At 44.4% G+C, this 18,381-nt stretch overlaps 1 long non-coding RNA gene across 1 annotated transcript in view; it reads right to left on the bottom strand.

Moving 5' to 3' along the window:
- Positions 1-7,622, bottom strand: part of LOC125944077 (uncharacterized) — a 45,323-nt gene extending 37,701 nt beyond the window's left edge. Inside the window, exon 1 of the long non-coding RNA XR_007466107.1 lies at positions 7,471-7,622. This is a non-coding gene — a long non-coding RNA (uncharacterized LOC125944077). The remainder of the gene's footprint in view (positions 1-7,470) is intronic.
- Positions 7,623-18,381: the final 10,759 nt, after the last annotated feature.

Below are 18,381 nucleotides of genomic sequence, written 5' to 3'. Positions count from 1 at the left end.
TCCTTTTTTATGTTTAGGCTACTGACACTGCACAAACTATATTTTTTGTCATAACACGGAATACAGGCCGCAGAGTGCGGCTCATAAACACATCGGGATAATGAGGTGTAATTTGTGGACACATTTCTCGCTATGGGTAATATAGGAGCCCCTTTCTGGCAAATATGTCTTGGTTGAGAGCGCGTGTGCTGAAAGTAGACTGATTGTCCTCGCTTTCCGTGGAGTTACCGAAGCGACTGTGACAGCCTTTCGCTGTTTAAAGGTTTAAGCCTTTCGATGCCAAGCGCCTGAAATATACACAAACAACGCGCTTGTCCAGAACCAGAAAGGTCGCAAGCATCATGCGAAGGGAGGGATTACCCTTGTGCTGGTTAGTTGCGTCCTTGAGCAAAAAAGAAAAACCGGGTAGTGACAATTCATTTTTAACGACAGGCTGTCGCTCTTATCGTTATCACAAATGACGACTTGCGGCAACGTACTGCGCTTTGTCGGGAAGGTGTTATGGTTCATTCTTTAGAAAGGTTTTTTTTCCGCAACGTAACTTACGTCATCGGGGCAGATTTTAAAACATAAAGGTCTCGGGTCAGGCGGTGGTACCTAGGTGACATGAACGCCCGAGAAAAATGGACTTAATTGTATAGTTACTTTCTTTTGGAAGCGCTGATAACCTTGTAATTTTAACCACAATAGATGGCATTTTCCCTAACAGCTTAACAGAAGGCTAATCAGTCCTCATATTTATAAACTTATAACTTTTTACCAGAGACACTCTCAGATGACTTCAATATAATTACAATAAAGGGCTTCATAATTTCCACCATGGCTTTACGTAGGTACGTTGGCGCACTTCATGTAATAATCCCAGTCAGCCTACTCACATATAGCGCATTACTAATCACATCTACCATGGCCACGGCTACATCCCAAGAAGCAATTTCCTACCTATTTTGATCACTTAAGACTCGGTAGGCTTAAGACAGGCCAAAATTCGAATAGGAATGCGTAGTATGGAATTAGTATGGAACCTACAGTGATCTAGAACGTATGCATTACACTCGAGTCTGTCCAGAATTAGACAGTAACATTCATTTACTCTGACTATTCATCTATCATCAGTGTTAATAAACTAAACGCATGCTGTGCCGATGTTTCCCCCCACCTCACCCCAAATTCAGCTGGGCGCAGGCTACCACCCTGCGTCTGCTACAAACAAATACGTACCCTTCACTCGCCCGCCTCCACCTTATATTCCCTGAAGTCTACAGTACACCCAACTGCCGGTGCTGTGGCACTCACCCGGCTACGCTTCCGCATGTGCTGTGGGAGTGCCCAGCACTGTACACATACATTAACACCACGACCCCCTCGTCGAGGTTGCGTGAGGCTCTACGGAGCTCCGCCCTCGACGACCAAACCTGGGCGACCCAGCACGCCCGTGAGGCGGCAAATCAAGCCCTCGACGTCCCCTCATGGGAGGCTTAGGCCCGGCCATCATAAAGTGCTGGCTCTACAATAAATGTTTATTCCTCCTTCTGAGCTTCTATCGCTAGGTTTGCGTCGTGAAGTCGCCTGAGCTTGCACAAGTTCTACAATTCTACGCTCCAACATCCCATCACCAAGAGCTCGGCGCTTGTCATCACAAATAAGCTAAAAAGCAACCTCGCCTTCAGAACGTATAGTCAGCGTCACAAGCTTTCGTACCCCGGAAGGTGAAAAAATATTTATATTTCTACGCCTTAGTCACGCATCGTAGTATTCGGATTTACAGCGTATAGTGGTCTAGAGTAAACAAAACAAAAGTTTTGCATAGTTTTACGGGCTGCGGGGTAGCTGCGTTGAAAATAAACTTATTCGCAGAACCTCGGCCGCGTAAACTTTTGGCGGCGACTGTGCGATTGAACACCTGCATTTTCTTTATTCTGCACACAATTTTTTTTAATGAATGGCCTTCCAGCCTACGTCATGCAGTGCTTACACCTGGTTAATTTTCAGGACAGCAGACTCAGACATGACTTATTAAGTAGAAGAACTGAACTATTATCTAGCACGTCATTATTATCACCAATCAGGTGTAATAAATATGTAAAAAAAATAAAGGATAATAACATTGCCTATGAAATTTTACTAAAATCTCAGGACTACTTCAAAACTTCGCCTGTTCGTCTTGTGTACGTCCCTATACTTTCTAGCAAACTGAAAGGGAGAAATTCAAGGGTGAAATTGACATCTCTTGTGGCACCATGGCAGAAAAGGGAAGGTGTAGCTTAGTGGGCCCATTTGAAAGGATCAGCTGCGATTGTGCTACTCACGCACAAGGAACGACACTTTTGTATTTTTTTACAGGCAGTAAAGTGATAAATGGTGTCCGTGGACGCTGGAGTGATCATGACAATACCACCGTAACGATATGGGTGATAAACGATTCTAATAAGGGAACATTTTGTCAAGCCTCACGGTCCTTTCTCATGTTTCTTCAATCGTCCAAACACGTTAAATTTAGCGTAGGAGAAAATTCTTACAGAACTACTGAAGAATTGTACCAGTAATTATATCATGGTGCTGCGATCTGATTCAGCAATAGAGTTAGTTAAGAACAGAACAGCAGAATGCCATAGTAACTTTGGTGATTCTAGCCAAAAAAAATGTCTTCTTGCAACGCTTTGTGGGCATAACTCAAAAAGGGTGTGGTCTGTGATTGGAATCGCTCTCTATTTTTACACGACAAACTACATTAACACGCCCCGGTGTCTTTTCGCATTATTTCCAATACTCCTCTGCGTACGTCGTGGTAAAAGGATATGAAGACCTTTAGTATTTCGGGAATTTCGTGAAGGTATATGGGAATGGTTCAAATGATAAGACACGTGCGCTGCATATTGAGGATAGAATGTTTATGTTTCGAGGTAATGGTTTGTACTAAGCAAAAAAGTTGTCGCAGTTTCACCTGAAAGGCGAAGCATCAATTGCGATAGCAAACTTGTAGAGAGCTATACGGAGTAATGATATTAGCTTTATCAGCTGTATAAACTTGGACATGCAGCAACATCGGCAACACGCAGAACTGTTGAAGACGCCATCGGCGTTTTGCCCGCGTTCGCTCAAAATGCGTGTGGCGTTGGTGACTGTTGCCGGAGCCTGTGATATAAATAGGCACTTGGTGCCGCAGCTAAACGTCGCCTCACTTCCCTCCCCCTCCCCCACGTCCTCTCGCTCGTCGAAAGAAGGCGCGTTTGCTCTACATACATGGTGATTGTGAAGGAGAACAGAGACGCCTACTTTTGCAGCCCTTAAGCGAGCACGGCGCAGAACGCGCGTTTGTTCTCCGCCGTGCGTTCACTCCCCGTGAAAGACGCGCCCCTCGCGCCCTTTCACTCGCACATACAGCGTTCGGCGCGCGGCGACGATTTCTTCTCCAAATGACGTCATACGGAACCTCACGGCGACGGCGACGGCGACGGCGACGGCTACGGCGACGGCGACGGCGACGCCGACGGCAGAAATCTGCTTTTGAGTGTCCATATAATTGCTATCGCAATAAAAAGCTTGTGAAATAATTCGGACAGCCTTCATTTGCACCGAAGATCCGGGACGCAAAAATTCTGCTTTGATATAATGCAAATATACTCAGTCAAATAGCTTCTGTATTCCTTTGTAAGAATACTACGTCTGGGGCTGCAGCCAAGTTTTCTACTTCTGCGTCTTTTAATTGCCCTCACGGGAAGCTATTTATTTTTGTGGTACGTTTCAGGCTGAACAAAAGTCGCACAAACACGCCTTTCCATGACATAGCTGAATAGGCAAAAATATTTCTTAGTAATGTCTTCATAAATGGTTGCCTTAAGAAAGAAATCAACTTTGAAAACACAAAGTTGGGTTTATTGTCTAAAATACATTACACCTAAAGTGCAAAAGAAGTTTAGAAGCACGTTCACATGTTCACGAAACCAGCCAGCTATTTTTTTTAGGAAGACGTTGGTACAGTAGAAAGAAACGAAACAAGAACCGCAACAAAATGACCTGCGTTTCGGAATATGCCATCTGACGGGAAACGGCCAAACTAAGCAGCTACAAAGGGATAAAAAAAAATAGCGGCGCCGCTGGCTTCGAACCTGCGAACTGCCAATCGTGGTATCAGCGATCCTAATCGGCGGTCGCGCAGAACGCTCGGCTATCGGTTTGAGTGCTAGCGGAGGCAAAAACTAGGTTTATATACGTACCACAATAAATTCTGTGACCTTGTTATGAAAACTGCGATTTTGGAACGACTTTTTGCCATTTCAAGAGTTGCTGCTGCAACTAGCTGAAAGCCGAGTCATTGAAGTTGATAAATCCCCAATAATACGTCGATCGATGCAATAGGCTCATCGCAAAATGCTTTTTACTGGCCAAAAAAGCCTCCAAAATTTGGCCTTTTCCATAGACTCCCATACTTCGAACTTCGCCCGCAATTTGGAACGGGTTTTCAGTCGTAAGTAATGGTACCGCTTGCATGAGATGTCGGGCTAAGCTCCTAGAGCCTATTTCCACGGTAATATTTTGAAAGATGGCTTCTATGATTAGTTATTTGGGAAAAATGACGCTCTCCCATAGAAAATGCGCATGTTTTCAGAGGCGGCCGCTAGAGGCGCTGTTCGGCGATGTCCCAGATTCCTGGTATTGTAACAGGAAAATAAATTATCATAACTAACGAACAGAAGCACAACTTAATTTTTCGCAGACACTTCAAAATACAAAAAAGTAACCCTCAAATCGGATTTTCGCGGCTCCGGATGCTACATTTCACTTTTTCATGACGTCGTAGTGTGGCGCCCAATAACCGAAGGGCATCAATACTACTTAAGCGGCATAAGTCATATTCCAAGTGCCAAGCTCCATCTACCGGCTTGCAGCTAATTGTCATCGGCCATTTAGTCTAAGGCACGGCGAAACGGAACTGCTCACTGGACAACATAGCCACAAGCATAGCTGCTGCTTTCACCCATCTTCCGTGGTATCCTGCAACTGCTGTTCGCTGCTGTATGCGAAGCAAGTGGTTCATGATAACACTGGAAACAAGCTGGGATTATTTTTAACAGTGGAGCTGTTTAAGCCGACCGTCAGTCCGTGCAGAGCGAACAGAAACTGCGGGCCGATCCTGGCGGTAGTGCAGAAAGGGTCCAAGCGCAAGGGCACATACCTCTGTGAACTAGCGAAGGTGGTTAAGCCCAGCCCAAATACGTTGCCAATACCTTGCGATAGGGAATCGATAGTCAATCGATAGCTAATTGATAATAGATCAATAATAAAAAAAATTCAGGAAAATGCTGGGGATGACTTGGTAGTGCTTCGCCTAGCCCAAATACGTGGCCAATACCTTGCGATAGCCAATCGATAGCCAATCAATAGGTAATCGATAATTGATCAATATTCAATAAATTCCGGAAAATGCTGGGGATGACTTGGTAGTGCTAGGTGCCGATGAGCTCCGCTGTTTCTTTAGCCTTGCGCCACTAGTGCAAGCTACGCAAATTTTTTTCAGCAATAGACATAAAATCTTCGAATAAAATAAAATCAACATGCTAAACTGTGGTCGATGTATTACATGTATTTCCCTCAGGTCTGTTTGCTTGCTGCGACGTGTATAACAAAACCCCAACCCACCTGCTCCTCCTTCCTGCTTCCTTCCTTCCACCTGCTCCTCAACCCTCAAAAAAGAAAAAAAAAATGTTTTTTTTCAAACGTCAGTTTCCTTTAAATTAGCGATCAAGCGCAATGCTTGCTTCCGTATGAAGAACTGTTTGGGAACGCGAACAACTGTTATCCTATATGAGTGCAACTATTTTTGTTCGACTCCTATGAGAGGGCACTGCTGTTTTGTATTCAATGCACCTAGAGTTATTTAAGTGTTTTAAGAACTTTAGCAGCTAAGAAATCATTTCGCAAACGGAGTAAAACACACTTCGTGAGTTGTTGCACCAGGCACATCGCTCTAAATATTTTCCAGACAAGGAAAAATGAAGGAAACTTATGAGAAGACAGCGCGATGATCACAAAATTTGTATTTTGATTTGTACTGAAAAAAAAAAGCGCTTTGACAATTAGCGTAAGCGTGCCGATGGAGAATTTATTAATGCCATTTATTCAGTGAGAACTCCAGACTGCTCATCAAGATCCATCAAAACAGGTTTTTCCATACGAGAAAAAATTGAAATGCTGTACGACGACGTTCGGTGCACACGCTCTGCACATCTTCAGAGCAGTTCACCAACGGCAATGACGAAGACCGCGTTATCTATCCTCAAGCTGTCACTGCGTCACCAAGCATCCCGTTGTTGAATCGCATGTGCGTTCGTTTCCCGTTATTCCATTTGTGCGTTTCTTCGTTTTGGGCTCTAGTAGTGAGACTCCGCGATTTACTATCGTGCGCCTAACTACGTGTTGGCAGGGTTACTCATGCTATTGTGCTCTGCTTCATGCCGGAGCCCCCATAAACAGCGATTTCCTCAACACTTACGAACGCCTGCATCACAAAATCAGTTCGAGAATTAAGCATTGTACGGAACTCGAGAGAGAGAGAGAGAGAGAGACGACAGGCGAAACTTTCTACAGCGCGATCACTTTATACTATTCTTTATACTTTATACGGCGAACTGCAGAAAACAGTATACGGAACAAAATATAACTCCTGACCATCAACTTGCCAATCACGTTTGTCTTCTGTTGTCATGGGACGTGCATGTGCGACCAGACTCGCACAATTGCAGTTCACACGCTCGAAGCGAAAATTCAACACGAAGACTGACCACAGTGCTGATTAGTTGCGTTCATGTAACTTTGTCAGTTTCGACGAACAGCAGTATACCGTGTGTCCCAACTAAAGTTTGCCAAGCCGTTCATAAAAAAATATTATTAAAAAAACAGACGCTGCAAGACCAACGGTGTCCAATTTTCAGCGTTCTGACAACCGAACACCATAAGCCTTAAAATCGTGTCTTGAACCGTGTTTTTTAAATAATTTGGTTCCTTGAACTTCGTCGCTAACGTTAGCTGGGACACCCTACACAGGGTGTCCCCACTGTCATGGATAAGTTTTAAAAATATGCAAATGCCTCGTATCTAGGCAGAACCAAGGTAATGTTGTTGGCCATAGCTTGGAGATACTCAGATTATTTTTTCCATTCCGCCTAATTAAGATTCAAGATTCAACATTCAAGATTCATTTATTTCTCCAAGAGAAAAATGCCCGGGACAAAAAGCTGCCTTGAAGCAGCTTGACGGGGTCCAGAGCCCATTACATAATTATATTTAATTATAATTACACTTTTCTGTTGCTCAATACGTGCTATATAAAAGTGTTTTTCCGAGCGTAAAAGAGGCCCGCGAATACACGCAAAATTGCCGCGCGACTGGCCGCTCGAGGCACTTTGCGTCAATTCTACCCCGTCCCACATATACAACATGCGTACAAGTACCGCATAGACACAAGCGTACTTGGCTTACGAAAGGAGAAAAATCCAAACAAATTATTAATGGTATCCTCGACAAACCACACCGGTGCGCACCGAGGAGCACCGGGGCGCCATGGTGTCCCGTTTCATCCAATCGCCTTCGCCGCAGGGCGGCCCGCGGCGTATCAGTGTGGTTTGCCGAGGATACCAAAAGATTGCGCCACGTGTGCACGCTCATAAGATATTAGAATTTAAAACACTGCTAGTGGGACACGCAGACAGAGACATACATGAATGTCACATGAAGGTCTTAATCTTAGCTATAGTTTCCAAGGCGACATATTTGAGGGGAAGAGCGCAAAAGACGAATGTCATACTTTGACTTCGTGGCTGGAAAATGTCCATTCGCCACGGTTTCATTTATTTATTTCAGTGAAGGGCACGGGCCTTAGTCATCTGGTGTACCTACCATCTTTTGCGTTCCTTCCTCGGTTTGCATCCTATAAACCGAAATAAAGTAATCCTTCTTCTCTTGTATTTTTCGCACTTTTGGGGGGGCAGCTTTGAGTAGTTAGACCATATCAAACAAATCATGAGGTTTAAGACATATCTTTGCGTCTAATGACCGACCTGACATAAATAAAGCCTGAAATATTCATACAGCTCATTACTGATGCTTCCCTGCAATGTTATCATTTGTTAAAGCCAACTTTTGCAACAGTGGCGTTGAGTGTTTTGAGCTGAACAGCATTTATAAATGTATTTCGTTGTGATAATTAGGGTTGCTTAGATTGCCAGGGGCCACCGTCAGTTCTGCCTATGTTCTGCCTGTTCTGCCCAGTTCCGCCTGTCAGTTCTCCAGCCAGTGCTGGAGAAGTTTAGGTATCATTCTGAAATATTTATTTCTTCTCAATGGCTTCTTCAGACATGTTACAGGTTATGTTAAGAAATTTCTGAGCAGTAACTACAAGTCATTTTTGAGGTTTAATGTCAAATATGTTATAAGAACCTTAACACATGTGCATAACAGCAATTTTTCCATTTTTGGCGTCATTGATATCAGTTCCTTAATCTGATGGGGTTTTTAGTGTGCAAGCGTCTGTGAGAGACACCCTAGTTGAAGGCTAAGGATTAATTGTGACCTGAAACCGACAGACAGACAGACAGACAGACAGACAGACAGACAGACAGACAGACAGACAGACAGACAGACAGACAGACAGACAGACAGACAGACAGACAGACAGACAGACAGACAGACAGACAGACAGACAGACAGACAGACAGACAGACAGACAGACAGACGGACGGACGGACGGGCGGACGGACGGACGGACGGACGGACTGACTGACTGACGGACAGACAGACAGACAGACAGACAGACAGACAGACAGACAGACAGACAGACAGACAGACAGACAGACAGACAGACAGACAGACAGACAGACAGACAGACAGACAGACAGACAGACAGACAGACAGACAGACAGACAGACAGACAGACAGACAGATAATAAATAGATGGATGGGTAGGAAGGGAGAGATTTTTGCCGACGTGCATGTATATTGTGACCACTGACATATACTACCCACCATACGTCGGGCGAGAGGAGCAGTAGTTCTCTTACGTAGATTATAAGCTCCTGGGTCAAGGACTCTTTGTGCCTACCGCCATTAATGGTATACTGTCGCTGCGGCCCAGAAAGGAATTAGCGATATCGTGCTCGGTCGCGGAATGCCATAGTCATTGTTCCACCGCTGAGTGCCACCCTTGTTCCATCTTGTTTACTGCTACCGTTATCGTGGCACGAAGCAACGAACTAGAGACTTCTATATGAGCACGCAATTTCTGTTTCATAATGTATTCAACCCTGCTTAGGGTAGCCGCAATCCATAATTATTTGCTGCGTTACCCTTTCACTTCCGTGTTATATTGAAAAAAATGTGGTTGATCCCTCTTATATAGGAATCGGTATAGAACATGAAAGTGAAACGTGTCTTCACAGAAGTAGTGTAATGTTTATTGCACATTGATATATAATGTCTATTGGTGTTTTGTGGCTAAAGCGCCCTTAGGCGTTGATGCACCCACGCTGACGCCTGGTGGCACGTCTCCTCCATCACGACTACCAACGTCGATGACCATGAGCAACCGTCGTGCATATGGAAGCTGCACTACGCTGCACACGCTAGCACAACGCGAAAGACGAAGCACGTAACTGACACACTAATACAACGCGCAAGACAAAGCACGTAACTGAATCGTCACCGAGTCAAATCAGCGCGTACAGCGCGTCGTAATTGCAGCCTCCGCGATCAACTTCAGAAACATTTTCAGAGCTAATTGCGGAGGCCACGCTCCGCTGTGCTGAGTACGGTGAACGCCACCTAGGTGGCGTTGGTAGTGCTTCTTGATGCCAGCGTCCCTTCGAATGCTGGCATCGAGGCATCGTAGTGCTGAGACCACCGAAGCGTTCACTGTCGGTGCGCGTTAGTAGACAGTTTTAGCAGAGCGTTCACGGTCCGCTCCGCTCAGACCGTCGTGTCCGAACGATTCGCGCAGAGCCGCTCAGCGGAACGCTAGTGGGAACGCTAATGCGCTTGCGCACAGCGCTCATATCGGCAGCGGAACGAAGAACGCTGCCCACGTTCCGCTACGAAGCCATTTGAGCGGAGCGTTAGAGAGCGTCTACTGGTTGCTTTGCCGTTTTACAGCCGCGCTGAGCGTGCGTGGCCGGCGTCTCTGGCAGACGCGCTTGTCAAACAAGCTAAATCAACGCAGTTCATGCAGCCAGCGGTGTGCGTCAAACGTTAGCGGAGCGGAGCGTAAGCAACGCTCTGCTAAAACTGTCTAGTGTCATAATGCAGTACTTCTCTTTTCTGCTCGTAGGCGGCGGCACCGCCCCGAGCAAGAGCGCGGGTACACGGAGGAGTGTTAGATATATAAGGCGCGTCTGTGTAGCTCTCTGCAAATGCGTTTCCATGCAGCGGAAGTACGTCTGCTTGCATATGCTGACGACATAGCACTATTTTGTGCTGATCATGAAAGCATCATTAATGCCGTTAAAGTTGTTAAAGATTTCTGTGAGGTTAGTGGCAGCGCAATCAACTGGGGAAAGTGCTTGGGATTTTGGCATGGAAACTGGCCAACGACCCCAAACATGTTCTGCAACGTCAGGTGGGATACTACTCCAGCACCCTATTTAGGAGTGCCCTTGGAAAATTACAAGGACAGTGAGCCTTTGTGGCGGCGGAAAGTTGTCGAAGTGCGCGAAAAGGCTGATAACCTTAAGAGTTTTTACTGGTCAATTTTTGCGAGAGCAACGATGTGTAATTTGTTTTTAATAGGCAAGCTTTGGTACATAATGCAAGTAATTCATTGTTCACGCGTGAATGTGCAAAAGTTGCATAGAGTTCTTGCCGTTTTCATTTGGGGATCTACGTGGGAGCGCACACGGCGAACCAACCTGTTTCGACGTGTGCGCTACGGAGGATTGAGTCTGTCTCATCTCTATATAAGGCAGTTAGTAAACCGATTCATGTTTTTTCGCGATGTACCAGACCCCTTTTTACGAACTGTTTGTCAAGTTAGACTAGGAAGAGTATTACCAAACTTTGTAGTCACGTCGGAAAGTATGCCGGGAGGCCTGGGTGGATACCTAAAAGAGGTCTACCTGTCATGTATTTTCCTGCAGGCTCGTTTTTCGTTGGACTATCTTTGGACTGTGTCGCGGAAAAAACTATACAAGGATCTGTGTGACATTGTCTTACCAGTTCCTCTGTATAGATCACAATGCTGTGCCGGACCATGGGCAAACGTTCTCAAACGAGTGAAAAGCATGAGTGTACCAGGAGGAGTTAAAACATTTTTCTTCAAATTGCATACAAATACATTAGATGTGAAAACTTATTTGGAAGAAAAGGGATTTTTTGTACCTTGGGGGACTCACTGTTTCATTTGTCGGAAGCCAGAAATGATCGAGCATGTATTCCTAGACTGTAGGGAAGCATTTTTCTTCTGGGACATCTTGCAACGTACTCTCAAGAAAGACCTACCTGTGGATTTATTCGGTATACGATTTTTGCCAGTTGAAAATGAGGATGGTATTCCATTTGACCTCATTATGCTCCTGGGCCTGCACAGCATTTGGCGATCTAGGATGGCAGTGCGGAACGCTGACATAGACGCGAAACCGATACGGCTATATTTCAAGGAAAGCATTAATAGAATCATTACTGTGTACCAGTTTCAAACCCCAGAGCCTGAATGGCTCCCAAGAGTTGGAGCATTGTTAAACATGCCCGAATATTAACGGGATAGCGCGAAGCCAGTTCCAGGAGTCTGTTCCCTCGAATGTATTTTTTTTGTGTAATTGTGCTGTTCAATGTGGCAATAAAGAAAAAAAAAAGCGTTTGTGGCGCAATGGGTTAAACGCTCGGCGATCTATCGTCGCGGACCGAGAGGTCGTGGGTTCGATTTCCAAATTTTGCATGTTTGTGGAACTTTTTCTTCTGGTTTCTTTCTTTGTATTATGTTCGTGTACATTGTAAGCTGACGTATTTCCGTGACGGAAATACGTCAGTGAAGTCTTGGTGGACCCCGGCATAAAACACTTTCGTGTTAATAGAACTTGTGATGCGTGGTAGCGAATGTTGTGTAATCCGCCACGGTAGCTTAGTCGATATGGAGTTGCGTTGCTGAGCTTGAAGTCGTGGGTTACATCACGGCCGCGGTGGGCACATTTCGAAAGGCGCCAAATGAAAAATGAGAAAAAAAAAAAAAAAGGGGAAAAAGAAAGAAGAAAACACTCGTGTAGTTAGGCTTAGGCGCACGTTTAGGAACCCCAGGTAGTCAAAATTATTCCGGAGTCCGCTACTACGGCTGCCTCCTAACCATAGCGTGGTTTTGGCATGTAACACTCCAGAATATATTTCTTTTAAGTTGCCAAAGGGCAAAACTCATAAGGAATTTAACTATCAACGTTTAAAATCTATTCCGCAGACATTTATTATTCAGCAATCATTATTCGATAATATTTATTTCAGCTTTATATTTCTTACACTGTCCAGAAATCAACAAGTGGTCCTTGTATGATTAAGGCAGGCAGTTGCATTATACAGGGCGTCCCAACTATCATGCACCAAGATTTAAAAATATGCAAATGCCACGTAGCTGGACAGAACCAAGGTAGTGTTATTTGCCCTCGCTTCGAGATACTCCTGATTCTTTTTTTTTTTTTTTACATTCCGCCTAACTAGATGATAATTCTTGACCCATTATGACCGATGGTAGAACTGCCGGTGCAATTTTATTCAAAGCTTGTGAATAATGAAGGAATAACACGAGTATCACGTCTTCAAAAGATTATCGTTAAATATTTACTGGTTATCAAGTTACGATGGTGTACTACATCTTGTACGCAGGGCGCAGGGCGTTTAAATGGCCAAGGGACTTGTCACTTATATCTATTGTATGAAATTTTTTGAAGGTTTTTTTTTTTTTTCGGGGAACAAAGTGAACGATGCCCTTTCTCACATCTCCATGTCGCTCGGGTGTGACAATATCGGCATCGCAGCCGCTTATCCATTTTTTTTTTTTTTTTTGGGGGGGGGGGGGTAGTGACGATGGCGATCCGCCGTGAGCGTCCGAACACATATAGTGACACCCAGCAAGCACGGCAACGGCAACGGCAACATCGCGATTACAGCGAAGGTATTGCAATTTGGTATTGCAATGCAATTGCAAGGTATTGCAATGCAATTGAAGCATGCTATTGCAATGAAACCATTTTGGCGGAATATTGTTGCAGGCTTTGCTGACCTACACTAACCGCAGACGTCATTCACGGCGAAAGCACGACTGCTGTCATCGTCACTTTCCTCCTCATCCATATCTTTAGCTGGTTCTGGCGGCACAAACACGATGTCAATGCCCTCTTCAATGTTTTCTGCGCTCTCCACTGCATCCAGAGCATCGAGCAAGCAACGAAACGGTTTCCTTGTGAAGAAAACTCTCTATCCATGTTGGAACAGAACTTAAGAAAAAAAAAAGAAAACAAAGTTCCAATGTAACTCGCAAAGCCCACTGTACTAATCAAGTACACCTAGCTTTCAATGCGTGTTCCATTCTATCAAATGAAGCCGCATATTTCGATAGTTTGCTTCTTCTAACACGCTCAACATATGTAGTAAAGACCGTAAAAAGCACAACAAAAGTATAGTATAAAGCAGGCGGGTGTAAATAAATGAAAAGCGAGGGCCAATACCCATTAGTCGCGAAGTTATACTGGAATTGGCGCGAAATTTTAGATATATTTGATACAGTAGATTCTACCCTGTGTTATGGTCTATGCGCGCGCCCTCTGTGTACAAGGAACGGAAATAGCCAAAAGAAAATATTCAGCTGTTCAAGAGGTAGGGATGCAAAACCAAGTGCACTAGCTCTATTACAGTGGACGCTAATGGGTAAATAATCAATGAACTTCTCAAATATTATAATTAGATGAAAAGTGTCAACGAGAAAATTGTAGAGCAACATGAAAAACTCCCGATACAGATTTCTGTTGCTTAATACCTGCTACATAAATGTGTTTTTCCGAGCGTGAAAGAATCCCGCGAATTGCCGCGCGACTGGCCACTCGAGGCACTTTGCGTGTATTCGCGGGCTTCTTTCACGCTCGGAAAACCACTTTTATGTAGCACGTATTGAGCAACGGAAGAGCTGTATCGGGAGTTTTTTATATTGCTCTACAATTTTCTCATCGACACTGTTAACCTAATTATACTATTTGAGAATGTTGAATAATTAAGTCCAATTATGTAATTAGGGGTTATGCAAAAATATTCTGAGTATCTGCAAGCGACAGGCCAACAACATTACCTTGGTTCTATCCAGCTACGTGGCATTTGCAAATTTATAAATCTTGGTGCATGATAGTTGGGACACCCTGTATAAAGTGAACGTGCGCACACGTCTGTACCACGTTGCTTAAAGGGCAAGATACGTTTATTGCCTTCTTTTCAGGGGGTATTGATTTTGTAGCAGCGTTGCCGTTCGTGTTCCAAAGTGTATGCTTACGTAAACGCAACGCGTACCCTAATTTAGGAATACACGCGTCATTTTTCTTCTGATTGGGTAACCATGGCCGGGATAACGTATAACGATTATATTACAGTTTTCTGCCTGTTTTTCTTTCGTCAGTGGCCCGTAATATTCCGCCTACGTTCTCGCCCTGAGTGGGTCGTTCGTGAGCGCTGGATGATAAGAAAGCAATATCACCCCACGAAATGAATTGTTACACTATACCGACCCCTACTCAATATATAAAAGGTTATTGCTTTGAACTTAACCCATTTCTTCGCAATTTTTTCTAGATTGACGGTATCGCATTTCAAAGGTTTCCTTGCATGTTCCCGACTTTAGGTCATCTAACCTCGCGCACGCTAACATATTCCACTGAGTGCACAAAGTTGAAATTTACAAGCAGAAAACAATAAATTCCTTTCGCCCTTCACTCGCCTAGTGACGTGACTTTTCCAACCCACAAGAGCAGCCTTCGTTGCGGCTGTAGCTGCTCAAGAACTTCCGCTAGACATGAATGCAAGCCCCCTTTCTTTTTATTCCCCGCTCAAGTTTTCCACTTACTGTATTCCATCCTACAGCGCTCATGCAGAAATAATAATAAAGAACAGAAACATCAAGAAGACAGCTAGTGGCACGACATAACTAAAGTCATCATAGAGGCCTTCATACGATGACTCCGTACTACTAGTTCGAAAACGTACACATTCATAAACCCACACATGCAAATGAAACTCGCTTTTAGTTGAATTCACGATTGCTAATACTTTATTTTTTGCGAGCTTTACAAGCCAAGAAACAATATAACATGCACGCACTTCCTTTACAGTTTCTTGCTGTGTTTAGGCACGATACACGTTCGACAAATCACTCTGAACTGCTGATGGCGCGTACACATATTGTTCAGAATTGTCACCATACCCCATTCCCCAGTTAAAGAACATGAATTTTTAGAGTTTGTTGACACGTGAAACACTATAATCTTCTCGCGGCCACAGAAGTTGAGACCATGCGCAAATTCCTACTACACAAATAAAGGATGCAGAATAGAGCCTGCTGAATATGGCCATCGGGTCCCTTCAAGCGACCTTTCTGCCTCAAGCGGTAACAGCCTATAGATGTCCTCCACGTGCACATTCGCTGACCACAGATGCGTCCGAGGCGTGGAAATATCTGCGTAGAACGTGCTGGCATTAAAAGGCCCACACGACCCTATCAAACGCGAAATTTCAGAAACTGGAAAGTTCACTGTTGGGTATTGGCTTTATCATTTCTTGAATGTCATAGTAGCTACCCTTCTTCTTATGTACGGTGCTTCTAGAACGTTTTCCAGTCCACGAATCACGTCTTGACAAAGTCTGCTTGGGTTAATTCGCAGGCAGAACAAGACCAGTAAAAATAGAAATAAAAACGCGCGGTCACCGGGCACCCTTGAAATTACATATTTTGCGGTAGATGCGAAATCACAGCGGCTATGATAATGTTTGTTTTTCAGGATTAGGACCAGCTTAATAATGCGAAGCGCTGATAGCTATGTTCAACTCAAAGCTTGCATGACAATACGAACTGTCATAATGCTGACAGGTAACAAATGCGAGTTGCCTGAGCAATTTCGCCGTTGCACTTGTTTCACACACTTGGCTGACATTTTGCTAACTCGCTCGCGTTCGGAGTTTGGCATAGGAGAACTTTGCCAACGGTTGTTTTCGCTTTAGGAAGTATTTGTTAATTTAGTTAGCTCTCCTGTTGACGAACCACGGTCTTCCTGGCAAGTTTGGATGAGAGACGGCACGTTTTGGACAGTTGAGAATGTGCGTTGAAGCTATGAGCGCTTTTATAAAAAAGAGCCTACTTTATTTAAAGTTTCTTTTTAACGCACTGTTTATTTGGTATGATTACAAGCACTAAACTTTTAAGTTTGGTGTTCTAATGATCTTCTTGCCGCATTTCCAGCTGCAGTTGTTGGGCTCGCTAGGGCCCCCCAGTAAGAATATGAGCATTGACCGTTGGAGGAAAATGTGTTTTTTTAAACTAAGAAGCCAGCGTAGTTTCACACCACAGATTGTTTCCGCAGTTAAAACATGGCTGGTATGATGCAATGATTCTAAAGCAATACTATTATTTCTGGATGTCCGTTAGTGGGCCGTGCGGAGCCCCGCCGACTTTATAACGGGCAGCGGCTGTCCTTGAATGGAATTGGTGACAGGAAAGGAATATAATTAAGCGAAAAATAATTATTACATTATGCCGGGCGAAAAAAAAAGTAACTGAAGTTGGCGTCGCCGCCACTGGGAGGCGGCACTCATCAGCGACGAGCTGGCCGACCAGCTTTGGGCCGTCCAGCAAGCCGAAGATGCCACCCGGGTCCAAGGACTTCGAGCCGTCACCTGAGGCACCCCTACCACCATCGTATCGACAGAGGGTCGGACGGGACAGGGGTTAATCCTCTTTTCTCCCGTCTTGCGCAGAAGGAAAACTGGTGAACCAGTTTTCAATAAAGTTCATTCTCTCTCTGAATGAACAATTCCTCAGTGTGGAGTTAAAAAACTGCCGCATTTTTTTGAGAATTTGTATGAAAAAGAAGGACGGGGGAAGGGCTTATTAATTTTTTTTATTCGGAACTTGCTGCAAGACAAATGTACCAAACGAAAAATAGCATCAAATAAATGCACTCCTGTTTGCAGCAATTCCTACGTCGCTTAATGCGCTTGTCGTGGCGGTGATTGTCAATGGCGGTGATTGCGATCACCTTGGCATGAAGAAGTCAGTCGGCTTAACACTTTGTCATAGTTTACACTAAAGCACAGAAACATCTGGACAAAAAAAAAAAAAAAAGACACTCCGTCGAAGCACCACTGCCGACGTGTCTATACCCTTTGTCTCAAAATGGATTCCTGGCCTCTCGCTTAGCTCGATGCTGTTCTACAGCAGGGTGAAAAGGCAGACGACCTCAACCACTATAGATTCCTCGGACCCAGCGAAATGTTAGCGCAGACGGTTCTAGAACCATTCTCGTAAATGATCTCATCATGAAGTATCTACACGCCCTTTTCTTGATGACGAGATCAAGTTCACTTAGGAGAATGGCAAATTGGTCCAATTGCAATGTGTTCATTATTTCTACAACGCAAAGGACGAAGACTAAGGAAGACACGGAAGCGAGAGGACGGCTCGTGGTCCTGTCTTGTCTGTGCCTCTCCTATAGTCTTCGTCCCTTGTGGTGTAGAAATGACGAGTCCTGGCGTTCTGCTCTTGGTCGGCTGAACGGCACAGCGTTCACAGAAGAAAAGAAGTTTGGACTATTGAGTCGACCGCCATAAGCACAAAAGACCACCGCAAAGCCTCTGCACTGTTTAATTTGACTGGTCTCTGCGACTACCTCTGTATGCACAGTGAACACTATATTGTGTAGGCTCGCATCACTTCTTTTGCCCAGGTCCAACCACGTTTATTTCCCTGCCTTTCTTTCTCTCATCAGAAATGAACGAAGACACTAGCTTTCTTCCAGAAACCACTTTGTTCATTGTTAATGCCAAATCCCTATATCGGGATACTCAATTATTTTTTTTCTCTTCGCCCCCCTGCACATTTTGTAACCCCCCCTCCCTCAATTCACCATAATGCTTGACTGTTCGTGTTTTTTCTTTCCCAACCGTTGCGTGTAAAACTAGACATTACATTCTCATTACCCACCTTCAATTTCTCTCTCTCGCTCATTCCTTTGTGTATATAGAATAAAGAATTGTTATTTGTCCAAATAGTACGTCGCTTCTCACGGCAGCCAAAGACAATCATTTTAAGCTATCACTGTAATGTATGGATCCTAGATTGATTTTCGTATACTACAGACATTCGTGGCTTCGCGGATACAA

Source organism: Dermacentor silvarum, chromosome 3 (assembly GCF_013339745.2).
Source record: "Dermacentor silvarum isolate Dsil-2018 chromosome 3, BIME_Dsil_1.4, whole genome shotgun sequence".
Classification (NCBI taxonomy): Eukaryota; Metazoa; Arthropoda; class Arachnida; order Ixodida; family Ixodidae; genus Dermacentor; species Dermacentor silvarum.
Note: the sequence above shows the minus strand (reverse complement) of the source record. Positions and strands in the feature narration are given on the sequence as shown.